At 43.6% G+C, this 17109-nt stretch overlaps 1 long non-coding RNA gene across 1 annotated transcript in view; it reads right to left on the bottom strand.

Annotated features, from left to right (window-relative positions):
- Positions 1-9162, bottom strand: part of LOC307181246 — a 119672-nt gene extending 110510 nt beyond the window's left edge. The window contains exon 1 of the long non-coding RNA XR_013826219.1: positions 9117-9162. This is a non-coding gene — a long non-coding RNA (uncharacterized lncRNA). The remainder of the gene's footprint in view (positions 1-9116) is intronic.
- Positions 9163-17109: the final 7947 nt, after the last annotated feature.

Raw genomic sequence — 17109 nt, 5'->3', positions numbered from 1 at the left:
TAAGAATGTACCTGACTAGTAAGTATCTTAAAACCGATGGATTGCTATGTCTCTGAAAGAGAATCAAGCATGTGTACAGGGGCATAAACGCAGCAGTGATAGGATTGGAGAGGTTCGGTGAGCAAATGAAGACCCTTTGAAGTCATATTGCATGGTACCCATTCCACGGGTTTCAACTACCCAGGTTTAAGGTATTCTTCCTTCAGCTAAAACATGCATGTAGAACCTAGAGTATGATCAACCGTGTGATCGGGAACGTGTTCAAATATGTCTCAGTTTTCGTACCCTGGTACTCGGGTGCAACATTCCAGACGCTTTACTAACACTCTCCCCACTTGGAGGGTCAGCTCCTTTAACCTCCTGTTTGGCCCAGTTTGCAATTTCTGCGGAAGATGAACAGGAATAGCGAGAACCAATGAGAGACTAGCTGGAGGTGTCTCGACGGGCAAATTTAACTCTCATTTCCCACCAGGAAGAGGAATTAACCAAAGGCTAAGCGTGCCGTGCCGGAACCAGATTAGGGCCTGAAGCCATCCTGCGGTGTTGCGGCCAGGTCACAAGAAAGTGAGTTGAAGAAAGGAGCTCAGGGGCACTGTAATTCACAAACCTGCAGAGTTATAAATGACAGCTATCGTCCAAAAATAGACTGAAGTAAGGCTGCCAAGAGGACTTGAAAGTGGGGCAGAATTGCAGGAAACCGATTTCAGGAGGTAGACTGGAATTGCATTGAAAGCATAGGAAAAGAGGCAGAACGTCCACAATGATGCACTTGGCCAAAAAGGGCGTATGCGTTTTTTCCTGAATATATTCAGGAAAAACCCATACGCCCTTTTTGGCCAACCAAGCAAGCTTGCAAAGGAAATCTGCACTACAATGAAGTCTCACTTCCCCCCGGTCAAAAGGGCCATCTGAAAAAAGTGTAAAATCCAGAAAGGCAGGACAGGCCATGGAGAACTGGGAGCCTTGTTATGCTGATGGGCGGGATGTAAATTGCCAACAGACACTCGGGAGAAGTGTATGGTGTTCACTGAAACATCTAAAAAACAAAGCAACAGAGCCTAGGGCACTTCCACTTATGGTCCTATAGATTAGGGAAATTAAAATCAAAAAGACACAGCCACCCCAAAGTTTGGGACGCCTCTGTTTACAAGAACCTCATTTACCGTACAAGTTCAATATCACAGAAAGTGAAAAATGGATAAAGAACTTGTGGTACTTACGTATAATGCAGTATCACTCAGCAATGAAATCTATGGCATCAGGCCCGTAGCAGCATAATGAGTGGATTCAGGTACGATGATTCTAACTGAAATAAGTCACACAGAAAAACAAAAATCATAAGATATCACGAATACAAGGAATGTAAACTTGGCTACACAGGAACTGAATTACAGAACAGAACAGGGTCTCAAATTTAGAAAACCAACTTATGCTTGCTTAAGGGGAAAGGTGAGTTGGGGTGCTGCATAAAACCAGAGATTGAAATGAGCACAGATAAAGTTCCTAAAGCCAAATATGGAATAGACAAGAGCTACTCCTTGCTCAACGAAATGGACTCAAAACCGCATATTAAACGCCTAAGAATGTACCTGACTAGTAAGTATCTTAAAACCTATGGATTGCTATGTCTCCGAAAGAGAATCAAGCATGTGTACAGGGGCATAAACGCAGCAGTGATAGGATTGGAGAGGTTCAGTGAGCAAATGAAGACCCTTTGAAGTCATATTGCATGGTACCCATTACAAGGGTCTCAACTCTCCAGGTTTAAGGTATTCTTCCATCAGCTAAAATATGCATGTGGAACCTAGAGTATGATCAACCATGTGATCGGGAGACGTGTTCAAATATGTCTCAGTTTTCGTACCCTGCTACTCGGGTGCAACATTCCAGACGCTTTACTAACACTCTCCCGACTTGGAGAGTCAGTCCCTTTAACCTCCTGTTTGGCCCAGTTTGCAATTTCTGCGGAAGATGAACAGGAATAGGGAGAACCAATGAGAGACTAGCTGGAGGTGTCTGGACGGGCAAATTTAACTCTCATTTCCCACCAGGAAGAGGAAATAACCAAAGGCTCAGCGTGCCGTGCCGGAACCAGATTAGGGCCTGAAGCCATCCTGCGGTGTTTCGGCCAGCTCAAAATAAACCGAGTTGAAGAAAGGAGCTCAAGGGCACTGTAATTCACAAACCTGCAGAGTTATAAATGACAGCTATCGTCCAAAAATAGACTGAACTAAGGCTGCCAAGAGGACTTTAAAGCGGGGCAGAATTGCAGGAAACCAATTTCAGGAGGTAGACTGGAATTGCATTTCAAGCATAGGAAAAGAGGCAGAACGTCCACAATGATGCACTTAGCCAAAAAGGGCGTATGCGTTTTTTCCTGAATATATTCAGGAAAAAACGCATACGCACTTTTTGGCCAACCAAGCAAGCTTGCAAAGGAAATCTGCACTACAATGAAGTCTCACTTCCCACCGGTCAAAAGGGCCATCTGAAAAAAGTGTAAAATCCAGAAAGGCAGGACAGGCCATGGAGAACTGGGAGCCTTGTTATGCTGATGGGCGGGATGTAAATTGCCAACAGACACTCAGGAGAAGTGTATGGTGTTTCCTGAAACATCTAAAAAACAAAGCAACAGAGCCTAGGGCACTTCCACTTATGGTCCTATAGCTTAGGGAAATTAAAATCAAAAAGACACAGCCACCCCAAAGTTTGGGACACCTCTGTTTAGAAGAACCTCGTTTACCGTACATGTTCAATATCACAGAAAGTGAAAAATGGATAAAGAACTTGTGGTACTTACGTACAATGCAGTATCACTCAGCAATGAAATCTATGTCATCAGGCCCGTAGCAGCATAATGAGTGGATTCAGGTACGATGATTCTAACTGAAATAAGTCACACAGAAAAAGAAACATCATAAGATATCACTAATACATTGAATGTAAACTTGGCTACACAGGAACTGAATTCCAAAACAGAACAGGGTCTCAAATTTAGAAAACCAACTTATGCTTGCTTAAGGGTAAAGGTGAGTCGGGGTGCTGCATAAAACCAGAGATTGAAATGAGCACAGGTAAAGTTCCTTAAGCCAAATATGGAATAGACAAGAGCTACTCCTTGCTCAACGAAATGGACTCAACACCCCATATTAAACGCCTAAGAATGTACCTGACTAGTAAGTATCATAAAACCTATTGATTGCTATGACTCCAAAAGAGAATCAAGCGTGTGTACAGGGGCATAAACGCAGCAGTGATAGGATTGGAGAGGTTCGGTGAGCAAATGAAGACCCTTTGAAGTCATATTGCATGGTACCCATTCCACGGGTCTCAACTTTCCAGGTTTCAGGTATTCTTCCTTCAGGTAAAACATGCATGTGGAACCCAGAGTATGATCAACCGTGTGAACGGGAGACGTGTTCAAATATGTCTCAGTTTTCGTACCCTGGTACTCGGGTGCAACATTCCAGACGCTTTACTAACACTCTCCAGACTTGGAGAGTCAGTCCCTTTAACCTCCTGTTTGGCCCAGTTTGCAATTTCTGCGGAAGATGAACAGGAATAGCGAGAACCAATGAGAGACTAGCTGGAGGTGTCTGGACGGGCAAATTTAACTCTCATTTCCCACCAGGAAGAGGAATTAACCAAAGGCTCAGCGTGCTATGCCGGAAACAGATTAAGGCTTGAAGCCATCCTGCGGTGTTGCGGCCAGCTCAAAAGAAAGCGAGCTGAAGAAAGGAGCTCAGGGGCACTGTAATTCACAAACCTGCAGAGTTATAAATGACAGCTATCGTCCAAAAATATACTGAAGTAAGGCTGCCAAGAGGACTTGAAAGCGGGGCAGAATTGCAGGAAACCGATTTCAGGAGGTAGGCTGGAATTGCATTGAAAGCATAGGAAAAGAGGCAGAACGTCCACAATGATGCACTTGGCCAAAAAGGGCATATGCGTTTTTTCCTGAATATATTCAGGAAAAAACGCATATGCCCTTTTTGGCCAACCAAGCAAGCTTGCAAAGGAAATCTGCACTACATGAAGTCTCAGTTCCCCCCGGTCAAAAGGGCCATCGGAAAAAAGTGTAAAACCCAGAAAGGCAGGACAGGCCATGGAGAACAGGGAGCCTTGTTATGCTGATGGGCGGGATGTACATTGCCAACAGCCACTCGGGAGAAGTGTATGGGGTTTCCTAAAACATCGAAAAAACAAAGCAACAGAGCCTAGGGCACTTCCACTTATGGTCCTATAGATTAGGGAAATTAAAATCTAAAAGACACAGCCACCCCAAAGTTGGGACGCCTCTGTTTACAAGAACCTCGTTTACAGTACAAGTTCAACATCGCAGAAAGTGAAAAATGGATAAAGAAGTTGTGGTATTTACTTACAAAGCAATATCACTCAGCAATGAAATCTATGTCATCAGGCCCTTAGCAGCACAATGAGTGGATTCAGGTATGATGATTCTAACTGAAATAAGTCACACAGAAAAAGAAACATCATAAGATATCAGTAATACACGGAATCTAAACGTGGCTACATAGGAACTGAATTAAAGAACAGAAAAGAGTCTCACATTTAGAAAACCAACTTATGTTTGCTTAAGGGTAAAGGTGAGTTGGGGTGCTGCATAAAACCAGAGATTGAAATGAGCACAGATAAATTTCCTTAAGCCAAATATGGAATAGACAAGAGCTACTCCTTGCTCAACGAAATGGACTCAACACCGCATATTAAACACCTAAGAATGTACCTGACTAGTAAGTATCTTAAAACTTATGGATTGCTATCTCTCCGAAAGAGAATCACGCATGTGTACAGGGGCATAAACGCAGCAGTGATAGTATTGGAGAGGTTCGGTGAGCAAATGAAGACCCTTTGAAGTCATATTGCATGGTACCCATTCCACGGGTTTCAACTACCCAGGTTTAAGGAATTCTTCCTTCAGCCAAAACATGCATGTGGAACCTAGAGTATGATGAACCATGTAATCGGGAGACGTGTTCAAATATGTCTCAGTTTTCGTACCCTGGTACTCGGGTGCAACATTCCAGACGCTTTACTAACACTCTCCCGACTTGGAGAGTCAGTCCCTTTAACCTCCTGTTTGGCCCAGTTTGCAATTTCTGTGGAAGATGAACAGGAATAGCGAGAACCAATGAGAGACTAGCTGGAGGTTTCTGGACGGGCAAATTTAACTCTCATTTCCCACTAGGAAGAGGAATTAACCAAAGGCTCAGCGTGCCGTGCCAGAACCAGATTAGGGCCTGAAGCCATCCTGCGGTGTTGCGGTCAGCTCAAAGGAAAGCGAGTTGAAGAAAGGAGCTCAGGGGCACTGTAATTCACAAACCTGCAGAGTTATAAATGACAGCTATCATCCAGAAATATACTGAAGTAAGCCTGCCAAGAGGACTTGAATGCGGGGCAGAATTGCAGGAAACCGATTTTAGGAGGTAGACTGGAATTGCATTGAAAGCATAGGAAAAGAGGCAGAACGTCCACAATGATGCACTTGGCCAAAAAAGGCGTATGCGTTTTTTCCTGAATATATTCAGGAAAAAACGCATACGCCCTTTTTGGCCAACCAAGGAAACTTGCAAAGGAAATCTGCACTACAATGAAGTCTCACTTCCCCCCGGTCAAAAGGGCCATCTGAAAAAAGTGTAAAATCCAGAAAGGCAGGACAGGCCATGGAGAACTGGGAGCCTTGTTATGCTGATGGGCGGGATGTAAATTGCCAACAGACACTAGGGAGAAGTGTATGGTGTTTCCTGAAACATCTAAAAAACAAAGCAACAGAGCCTAGGGCACTTCCACTTATGGTCCTATAGCTTAGGGGAATTAAAATCAAAAAGACACAGCCACCCCAAAGTTTGGGACACCTCTGTTTAGAAGAACCTCGTTTACCATACATGTTCAATATCACAGAAAGTGAAAAATGGATAAAGAACTTGTGGTACTTACGTACAATGCAGTATCACTCAGCAATGAAATCTATGTCATCAGGCCCGTAGCAGCATAATGAGTGGATTCAGGTACGATGATTCTAATTGAAATAAGTCACACAGAAAAAGAAACATCATAAGATATCACTAATACATGGAATGTAAACTTGGCTACACAGGAACTGAATTCCAAAACAGAACAGGGTCTCAAATTTAGAAAACCAACTTATGTTTGCTTAAGGGGAAAGGTGAGTTGGGGTGCTGCATAAAACCAGAGATTGAAATGAGCACAGATAAAGTTCCTTAAGCCAAATATGGAATAGACAAGAGCTACTCCTTGCTCAACGAAATGGACTCAACACCCCATATTAAACGCCTAAGAATGTACCTGACTAGTAAGTATCTTAAAACCTATGGATTGCTATGACTCCAAAAGAGGATCAAGCGTGTGTACAGGGGCATAAACGCAGCAGTGATAGGATTGGAGAGGTTCGGTGAGCAAATGAAGACCCTTTGAAGTCATATTGCATGGTACCCATTCCACGGGTCTCAACTCTCCAGGTTTAAGGTATTCTTCCTTCAGCTAAAACATGCATGTGGAACCCAATGTATGATCAACCGTGTGAACGGGAGACGTGTTCAAATATGTCTCAGTTTTCCTCCCCTGGTACTCGGGTGCAACATTCCAGACGCTTTACTAACACTCTCCCCACTTTGAGGGTCAGCGCCTTTAAACTCCTGTTTGGCCCAGTTTGCAATTTCTGCGGAAGATGAACAGGAATAGCGAGAACCAATGAGAGACTAGCTGGAGCTGTCTGGACCTGCAGATTTAACTCTCATTTCCCACCAGGAAGAGGAAATAACCAAAGGCTCAGGGTGCCGTGCCGGAACCAGATTAGGGCCTGAAGCCATCCTGCGGTGTTGCGGCCAGCTCAAAATAAAGCGAGTTGAAGAAAGGAGCTCAAGGACACTGTAATTCACAAACCTGCAGAGTTATAAATGACAGCTATCGTCCAAAAATAGACTGAAGTAAGGCTGCCAAGAGGACTTGAAAGCGGGGCAGAATTGCAGGAAACCAATTTCAGGAGGTAGACTGGAATTGCATTGAAAGCATAGGAAAAGAGGCAGAACGTCCACAATGATGCACTTGGCCAAAAAGTGCGTATGCGTTTTTTCCTGAATATATTCAGGAAAAAACACATACGCCCTTTTTGGCCAACCAAGCAAGCTTGCAAAGGAAATCTGCACTACAATGAAGTCTCACTTCCCCCGGTCAAAAGGGACATCTGAAAAAAGTGTAAAATCCAGAAAGGCAGGACAGGCCATGGAGAACTGGAAGACTTGTTATGCTGATGGGCGGGATGTAAATTGCCAACAGACACTGGGGAGAAGTGTATGGTGTTTCCTGAAACATCTAAAAAACAAAGCAACAGAGCCTAGGGCACTTCCACTTATGGTACTATAGCTTAGGGAAATTAAAATCAAAAAGACACAGCCACCTCAAAGTTTGGAATGGCTCTGTTTACAAGAGCCTCGTTTACAGTACCAGTTCAACATCGCAGAAAGTGAAAAATGGATAAAGAAGTTGCGGTATTTACTTACAAAGCAATATCACTCAGCAATGAAATCTATGTCATCAGGCCCTTAGCAGCACAATGAGTGGATTCAGGTATGATGATTCTAACTGAAATAAGTCACACAGAAAAAGAAACATCATAAGATATCACTAATACACGGAATGTAAAGTTGGCTACACAGGAACTGAATTCCAGAACAGAACAGGGTCTCAAATTTAGAAAACCAACTTATGCTTGCTTAAAGGTAAAGGTGAGTTGGGGTGCTGCATAAAACCAGAGATTGAAATGAGCACAGATAAAGTTCCTTAAGCCAAATATGGAATAGACAAGAGCTACTCCTTGCTCAAAGATATGGACTCAACACCCCATATTAAACGCCTAAGAATGTACCTGACTAGTAAGTATCTTAAAACCTATGGATTGCTATGTATCCAAAAGAGAATCAAGCATGTGTACAGGGGCATAAACGCAGCATCTATAGGATTGGAGAGGTTCGGTGAGCAAATGAAGACCCTTTGAAGTCATATTGCATGGTACCCATTCCACGGGTTTCAACTACCCAGGTTTAAGGTATTCTTCCTTCAGCTAAAACATGCATGTGGAACCTAGAGTATGATCAACCATGTGATCAGGAGACGTATTCAAATATGTCTCAGTTTTCGTACCCTGGTACTCGGGTGCAACATTCGAGATGCTTTACTAACACTCTCCCGACTTTGAGAGTCAGTCCCTTTAACCTCCTGTTTGGCCCAGTTTGCAATTTCTGCGGAAGATGAACAGGAATAGCGAGAACCAATGAGAGACTAGCTGGAGGTGTCTGGGCGGGCAAATTTAACTCTCATTTTCCACCGGGAAGAGGAAATAACCAAAGGCTCAGCGTGCCGTGCAGGAACCAGATTAGGGCCTGAAGCCATCCTGCGGTGTTGCGTCCAGGTCACAAGAAAGAGAGTTGAAGAAAGGAGCTCAGGGGCACTGTAATTCACAAACCTGCAGAGTTATAAATGACAGCTATCGTCCAACAATATACTGAAGTAAGGCTGCCAAGAGGACTTGAAAGCGGGGCAGAATTGCAGGAAACCGATTTCAGAAGGTAGACTGTAATTGCATTGAAAGCATAGGAGAAGAGGCAGAACGTCCACAATGATGCACTTGGCCAGAAAGGGCGTATGCGTTTTTTCCTGAATATATTCAGGAAAAAACGCATACGCCCGTTTTGGCCAACCAAGCAAGCTTGCAAAGGAAATCTGCACTACAATGAAGTCTCACTTTCCCCCGGTCAAAAGGGTCATCTGAAAAAAGTGTAAAATCCAGAAAGGCAGGACAGGCCATGGAGAACTGGGAGCCTTGTTATGCTGATGGGCGGGATGTTAATTGCCAACAGACACTCGGGAGAAGTGTATGGTGTTTCCTGAAACATCGAAAAAACAAAGCAACAGAGCCTAGGGCACTTCCACTTATGGTCCTATAGCTTAGGGAAATTAAAATCAAAAAGACACAGCCACCCCAAAGTTGGGACACCTCTGTTTACAATAACCTCGTTTACCATACATGTTCAATATCACAGAAAGTGAAAAATGGATAAAGAACTTGTGGTACTTACGTACAATGCAGTATCACTCATCAATGAAATCTATGTCATCAGGCCCTTAGCAGCACAATGAGTGGATTCAGGTATGATGATTCTAACTGAAATAAGTCACACAGAAAAAGAAACATCATAAGATATCAGTAATACACGGAATGTAAACTTGGCTACACAGGAACTGAATTACAGAACAGAACAGGGTCTCAAATTTAGAAAACCAACTTATGCTTGCTTAAGGGGAAAGGTGAGTTGGGGTGCTGCATAAAACCAGAGATTGAAATGAGCACAGATAAAGTTCCTTAAGCCAAATATGGAATAGACAAGAGCTACTCCTTGCTCAACGAAATGGACTCAACACCGCATATTAAACGCCTAAGTATGTACCTGACTAGTAAGTATCTTAAAACCTATGGATTGCTATGTCTCCGAAAGAGAATCAAGCATGTGTACAGGGGCATAAACGCAGCAGTGATAGGATTGGAGAGGTTCGGTGAACAAATGAAGACCCTTTGAAGTCATATTGCATGGTACCCATTCCACGGGTTTCAACTATGCAGGTTTAAGGTATTCTTCCTTCAGCTAAAACATGCATGTGGAACCTAGAGTATGATCAACCATGTGATCGGGAGACGTGTTTAAATATGTCTCAGTTTTCATACCCTGGTACTCGGGTGCAACATTCCAGACGCTTTACTAACACTCTCTCGACATGGAGAGTGAGTCCCTTTAACCTCCTGTTTGGCCCAGTTTGCAATTTCTGCGGAAGATGAACAGGAATAGCGAGAACCAATGAGAGACTAGCTGGAGGTGTCTGGACGGGCAAATTTAACTCTCATTTCCCACCAGGAAGAGGAATTAACCAAAGGCTCAGCGTGCCATGCCGGAACCAGATTAGGGCCTGAAGCCATCCTGCGGTGTTGCGGCCGAGTCACAAGAAAGCGAGTTGAAGAAAGGAGCTCAGGGACACTGTAATTCACAAAACTGCAGAGTTATAAATGACAGCTATCGTCCAAAAATATACTGAAGTAAGGCTGCCAAGAGGACTTGAAAGCGGGGCAGAATTGCAGGAAAGCGATTTCAGGAGGTAGACTGGAATTGCATTGAAAGCATAGAAAAAGAGGCAGAACGTCCACAATGATGCACTTGGCCAAAAAGGGCGTATGCGTTTTTTCCTGAATATATTCAGGAAAAAACGCATACGCCCTTTTTGGCCAACCAAGCAAGCTTGCAAAGGAAATCTGCACTACAATAAAGTCTCACTTCCCCCCGGTCAAAAGGGCCATCTGAAAAAACTGTAAAATCCAGAAAGGCAGGACAGGCCAAGGAGAACTGGGAGCCTTGTTATGCTGATGGGCGTGATGTAAATTGCCAACTGACACCCGGGAGAAGTGTATGGTGTTTCCTGAAACATCGAAAAAACAAAGCAACAGAGCCTAGGGCACTTCCACTTTTGGTCCTATAGCTTAGGGAAATTAAAATCAAAAAGACACAGCCACCCCAAAGTTGGGACGCCTCTGTTTACAAGAACCTCGTTTACCGTACAAGTTCAACATCGCAGAAAGTGAAAAATGGATAAAGAAGTTGCGGTATTTACTTACAAAGCAATATCACTCAGCAATGAAATCTATGTCATCAGGCCCTTAGCAGCAGAATGAGTGGATTCAGGTATGATGATTCTAACTGAAATAAGTCACACAGAAAAAGAAACATCATAAGATATCACTAATACACGGAATGTAAACTTGGCTACACAGGAACTGAATTCCAAAACAGAACAGGGTCTCAAATTAAGAAAACCAACTTATGCTTGCTTAAGGGGAAAGGTGAGTTGGGGAGCTGCATAAAACCAGAGATTGAAATGAGCACAGATAAAGTTCCTTAAGCCAAATATGGAATAGACAAGAGCTACTCCTTGCTCAACGAAATGGACTCAACACCCCATATTAAACGCCTAAGAATGTACCTGACTAGTAAGTATCTTAAAACCTATGGATTGCTATGTCTCCGAAAGAGAATCAAGCATGTGTACAGGGGCATAAACGCAGCAGTGATAGGATTGGAGAGGTTCGGTGAGCAAATGAAGACCCTTTGAAGTCATTTTGCATGGTACCCATTCCACGGGTCTCAACTCTGCAGGTTTCAGGTATTCTTCCTTCAGCTAAAACATGCATGTGGAACCCAGAGTATGATCAACCATGTGAACGGGAGACGTGTTCAAATATGTCTCAGTTTTTGTACCCTGGTACTCGGGTGCAACATTCCAGATGCTTTACTAACACTCTCCCGACTTGGAGAGTCAGTCCCTTTAACCTCCTGTTTGGCCCAGTTTGCAATTTCTGCGGAAGATGAACAGGAACAGCGAGAACCAATGAGAGACTAGCTGGAGGTGTCTGGACGGGCAAATTTAACTCTCATTTCCCACCAGGAAGATGAATTAACCAAAGGCTCAGCATGCTGTGCCGGAACCAGATTAGGACCTGAAGCCATCCTGCGGTGTTGCGGCCAGGTCACAAGAAAGCGAGTTGAAGAAAGGAGCTCAGGGTCACTGTAATTCACAAACCTTCAGAGATATAAATGACAGCTATCGTCCAAAAATATACTGAAGTAAGGCTGCCAAGAGGACTTGAAAGTGGTGCAGAATTGCAGGAAACCGATTTCAGGAGGTAGACTGGAATTGCATTTCAAGCATAGGAAAAGAGGCAGAACGTCCACAATGATGCACTTGGCCAAAAAGGGCGTATGCGTTTTTTCCTGAATATATTCAGGAAAAAACGCATACGCACTTTTTGGCCAACCAAGCAAGCTTGCAAAGGAAATCTGCACTACAATGAAGTCTCTCTTCCCCGCAGTCAAAAGGGCCATCTGAAAAAAGTGTAAAATCCAGAAAGGTAGGACAGGATATGGAGAACTGGGAGCCTTGTTATGCTGATGGGCGGGATGTAAATTGCCAACAGACACTGGGGAGAAGTGTATGGTGTTAACTGAAACATCTAAAAAAACAAAGCAACAGAGCCTAGGGCACTTCCACTTATGGTCCTATAGCTTAGGGAAATTAAAATCAAAGAGACACAGCCACCCCAAAGTTTGGGACGCCTCTGTTTACAAGAACCTCGTTTAGAGTACAAGTTCAACATCGCAGAAAGTGAAAAATGGATAAAGAAGTTGTGGTATTTACTTACAAAGCAATATCACTCAGCAATGAAATCTATGTCATCAAGCCCTTAGCAGCACAATGAGTGGATTCAGGTATGATGATTCTAACTAAAATAAGTCACACAGAAAAAGAAACATCATAAGATATCACTAATACACGGAATGTAAACTTGGCTACAGAGGAACTGAATTACAGAACAGAACAGGGTCTCAAATTTAGAAAACCAACTTATGCTTGCTTAAGGGGAAAGGTGAGTTGGGGTGCTGCATAAAACCAGAGATTGAAATGAGCACAGATAAAGTTCCTTAAGCCAAATATGGATTAAACAAGAGCTACTCCTTGCTCAACGAAATGGACTCAACACCCCATATTAAACGCCTAAGAATGTACCTGAGTAGTAAGTATCTTAAAACCTATGGATTGCTATGTCTCCAAAAGAGAATCAAGCGTGTGTACAGGGGCATAAACACAGCAGTGATAGGATTGGAGAGGTTCGGTGAGCAAATGAAGACCCTTTGAAGTCATATTGCATGGTACCCATTCCACGGGTTTCAACTCTCCAGGTTTAAGGTATTCTTCCTTCAGCCAAAACATGCATGTGGAACCTAGAGTATGATCAACCATGTGATCGGGAGACGTGTTCAAATATGTCTCAGTTTTCGTACCCTGGTACTCGGGTGCAACATTCCAGACGCTTTACTAACATTCTCCCCACTTGGAGAGTCAGTAGCTTTAACCGCCTGTTTGGCCCAGTTTGCAATTTCTGCGGAAGATGAACAGGAATAGCGAGAACCAATGAGAGACTAGCTGGAGGTGTCTGGACGGGAAAATTTAACTCTCATTTCCCACCAGGAACAGGAAATAACCAAATGCTCAGCGTGCCGTGCCGTAACCAGATTAGGGCCTGAAGCCATCCTGCGGTGTTGCGGCCAGCTCAAAAGAAAGCGAGTTGAAGAAAGGAGCTCAGGGACACTGTAATTCACAAACCTGCAGAGTTATAAATGACAGCTATCGTCCAAAAATATACTGAAGTAAGGCTGCCAAGAGGACTTGAAAGCGGGGCAGAATTGCAGGAAACCGATTTCACGAGGTAGACTGGAATTGCATTGAAAGCATAGGAAAAGAGGCAGAACGTCCACAATGATGCACTTGGCCAAAAAGGGCGTATGCGTTTTTTCCTGAATATATTCAAGAAAAAACGCATACGCCCTTTTTGGCCAACCAAGCAAACTTGCAAAGGAAATCTGCACTACAATGAAGTCTCACTTCCCCCCGGTCAAAAGGGCCATCTGAAAAAAGTGTAAAATCCAGAAAGGCAGGACAGGCCATGGAGAACTGGGAGCCTTGTTATGCTGATGGGCGGGATTTAAATTGCCAACAGACACTCGGGAGAAGTGTATGGTGTTTCCTGAAACATCTAAAAAACAAAGCAACAGAGCCTAGGGCACTTCCACTTATGGTCCTATAGCTTAGGGAAATTAAAAGCAAAAAGACACAGCGACCCCAAAGTTTGGGACGCCTCTGTTTACCAGAACCTCGTTTACAGTACAAGTTCAACAGCGCAGAAAGTGAAAAATGGATAAAGAACTTGTGGAACTTACGTACAATGCAGTATCACTCAGCAATGAAATCTATGTCATCAGGCCCTTAGCAGCACAATGAGTGGATTCAGGTATGATGATTCTAACTGAAATAAGTCACACAGAAAAAGAAACATCATAAGATATCAGTAATACACGGAATGTAAACTTGGCTACACAGGAACTGAATTACAGAACAGAACAGGGTCTCAAATTTAGAAAACCAACTTATGTTTGCTTAAGGGTAAAGTTGAGTTGGGGTGCTGCATAAAACCAGAGATTGAAATGAGCACAGATAAAGTTCCTTAAGCCAAATATGGAGTAGAGAAGAGCTACTCCTTGCTCAACGAAATGGACTCAACACCGCATATTAAACGCCTAAGAATGTACCTGACTAGTAAGTATCTTAAAACCGATGGATTGCTATGTCTCTGAAAGAGAATCAAGCATGTGTACAGGGGCATAAACGCAGCAGTGATAGGATTGGAGAGGTTCGGTGAGCAAATGAAGACCCTTTGAAGTCATATTGCATGGTACCCATTCCACGGGTTTCAACTACCCAGGTTTAAGGTATTCTTCCTTCAGCTAAAACATGCATGTAGAACCTAGAGTATGATCAACCGTGTGATCGGGAGACGTGTTCAAATATGTCTCAGTTTTCGTACCCTGGTACTCGGGTGCAACATTCCAGACGCTTTACTAACACTCTCCCCACTTGGAGGGTCAGCGCCTTTAACCTCCTGTTTGGCCCAGTTTGCAATTTCTGCGGAAGATGAACAGGAATAGCGAGAACCAATGAGAGACTAGCTGGAGGTGTCTCGACGGGCAAATTTAACTCTCATTTCCCACCAGGAAGAGGAATTAACCAAAGGCTCAGCGTGCCGTGCCGGAACCAGATTAGGGCGTGAAGCCATCCTGCGGTGTTGCGGCCAGGTCACAAGAAAGCGAGTTGAAGAAAGGAGCTCAGGGGCACTGTAATTCACAAACCTGCAGAGTTATAAATGAAAGCTATCGTCCAAAAATATACTGAAGTAAGGCTGCCAAGAGGACTTGAAAGCGGGGCAGAATTGCAGGAAACCGATTTCAGGAGGTAGACTGGAATTGCATTGAAAGCATAGGAAAAGAGGCAGAACGTCCACAATGATGCACTTGGCCAAAAAGGGCGTATGCGTTTTTTCCTGAATATATTCAGGAAAAAACGCATACGCCCTTTTTGCCCAACCAAGCAAGCTTGCAAAGGAAATCTGCACTACAATGAAGTCTCACTTCCCTCCGGTCAAAAGGGCCATCTGAAAAAAGTGTAAAATCCAGAAAGGCAGGACAGGCCATGGAGAACTGGGAGCCTTGTTATGCTGATGGGCGGGATGTAAATTGCCAACAGACACTCGGGAGAAGTGTATGGTGTTTCCTGAAACATCTAAAAAACAAAGCAACAAAGCCTAGGGCACTTCCACTTATGGTCCTATAGCTTAGGGAAATTAAAATCAAAAAGACACAGCCACCCCAAAGTTTGGGACGCCTCTGTTTACAAGAACCTCGTTTACCGTACAAGTTCAACATCGCAGAAAGTGAAAAATGGATAAAGAACTTGTGGTACTTACGTATAATGCAGTATCACTCAGCAATGAAATCTATGTCATCAGGCCCGTAGCAGCATAATGAGTGGATTCAGGTACGATGATTCTAACTGAAATAAGTCACACAGAAAAACAAAAATCATAAGATATCACGAATACATGGAATGTAAACTTGGCTACACAGGAACTGAATTCCAAAACAGAACAGGGTCTCAAATTTAGAAAACCAACTTATGCTTGCTTAAGGGGAAAGGTGAGTTGGGGTGCTGCATAAAACCAGAGATTGAAATGAGCACAGATAAAGTTCCTTAAGCCAAATATGGAATAGACAAGAGCTACTCCTTGCTCAACGAAATGGACTCAACACCCCATATTAAACGCCTAAGAATGTACCTGACTAGTAAGTATCTTAAAACCTATGGATTGCTATGTCTCCAAAAGAGAATCAAGCGTGTGTACAGGGGCATAAACGCAGCGGTAATAGGATTGGAGAGGTTCGGTGAGCAAATGAAGACCCTTTGAAGTCATATTGCATGGTACCCATTCCACGGGTCTCAACTCTCCAGGTTTAAGGTATTCTTCCTTCAGCTAAAACATGAATGTGGAACCCAGAGTATGATCAACAGTGTGAACGGGAGACGTGTTCAAATATGTCTCAGTTTTCCTCCCCTGGTAATCGGGTGCAACATTCCAGACGCTTTACTAACACTCTCCGCACTCGGGGGGTCAGCGCCTTTAACCTCCTGTTTGGCCCAGTTTGCAATTTCTGCGGAAGATGAACAGGAATAGGGAGAACCAATGAGAGACTAGCTGGAGGTGTCTGGACGGGCAAATTTAACTCTCATTTCCCACCAGGAAGAGGAAATAACAAAAGGCTCAGTGTGCCGTCCCGGAACCAGATTAGGGCCTGAAGCCATCCTGCAGTGTTGCGGCCAGGTCACAAGAAAGCGAGTTGAAGAAAGGAGCTCAGGGGCACAGTAATTCACAAACATGCAGAGTTATAAATGACAGCTATCATCCAAAAATATACTGAAGTAAGGCTGCCAAGAGGACTTGAAAGCGGGGCAGAATTGCAGGAAACCAATTTCAGGAGGTAGACTGGAATTGCATTGAAAGCATAGGAAAAGTGGCAGAACGTCCACAATGATGCACTTGGCCCAAAAGGGCGTATACGTTTTTTCCTGAATATTTTCCTGAATATTTTCAGGAAAAAACGCATACGCCCTTTTTGGCCAACCAAGCAAACTTACAAAGGAAATCTGCACTACAATGAAGTCTCACTTCCCCTCGGTCAAAAGGGCCATCTGAAAAAAGTGTAAAATCCAGAAAGGCAGGACAGGCCATGGAGAACTGGGAGCCTTGTTATGCTGATGGGCGGGATGTAAATTGCCAACAGACACTCGGGAGAAGTGTATGGTGTTTCCTGAAACATCTAAAAAACAAAGCAACAGAGCCTAGGGCACTTCCACTTATGGTCCTATAGCTTAGGGAAATTAAAATCAAAAAGACACAGCCACCCCAAAGTTTGGGACGCCTCTGTTTACAAGAACCTCGTTTACCGTACAAGTTCAATATCACAGAAAGTGAAAAATGGATAAATTACTTGTGGTACTTACGTATAATGCAGTATCACTCAGCAATGAAATCTATGTCATCAGGCCCTTAGCAGCACAATGAGTTTATTCAGGTATGATGAT

The sequence above is a fragment of the Stenella coeruleoalba genome (genome assembly GCF_951394435.1).
Source record: "Stenella coeruleoalba genome assembly, contig: scaffold_152, whole genome shotgun sequence".
Taxonomy (NCBI): domain Eukaryota; kingdom Metazoa; phylum Chordata; class Mammalia; order Artiodactyla; family Delphinidae; genus Stenella; species Stenella coeruleoalba.
Note: the sequence above shows the minus strand (reverse complement) of the source record. Positions and strands in the feature narration are given on the sequence as shown.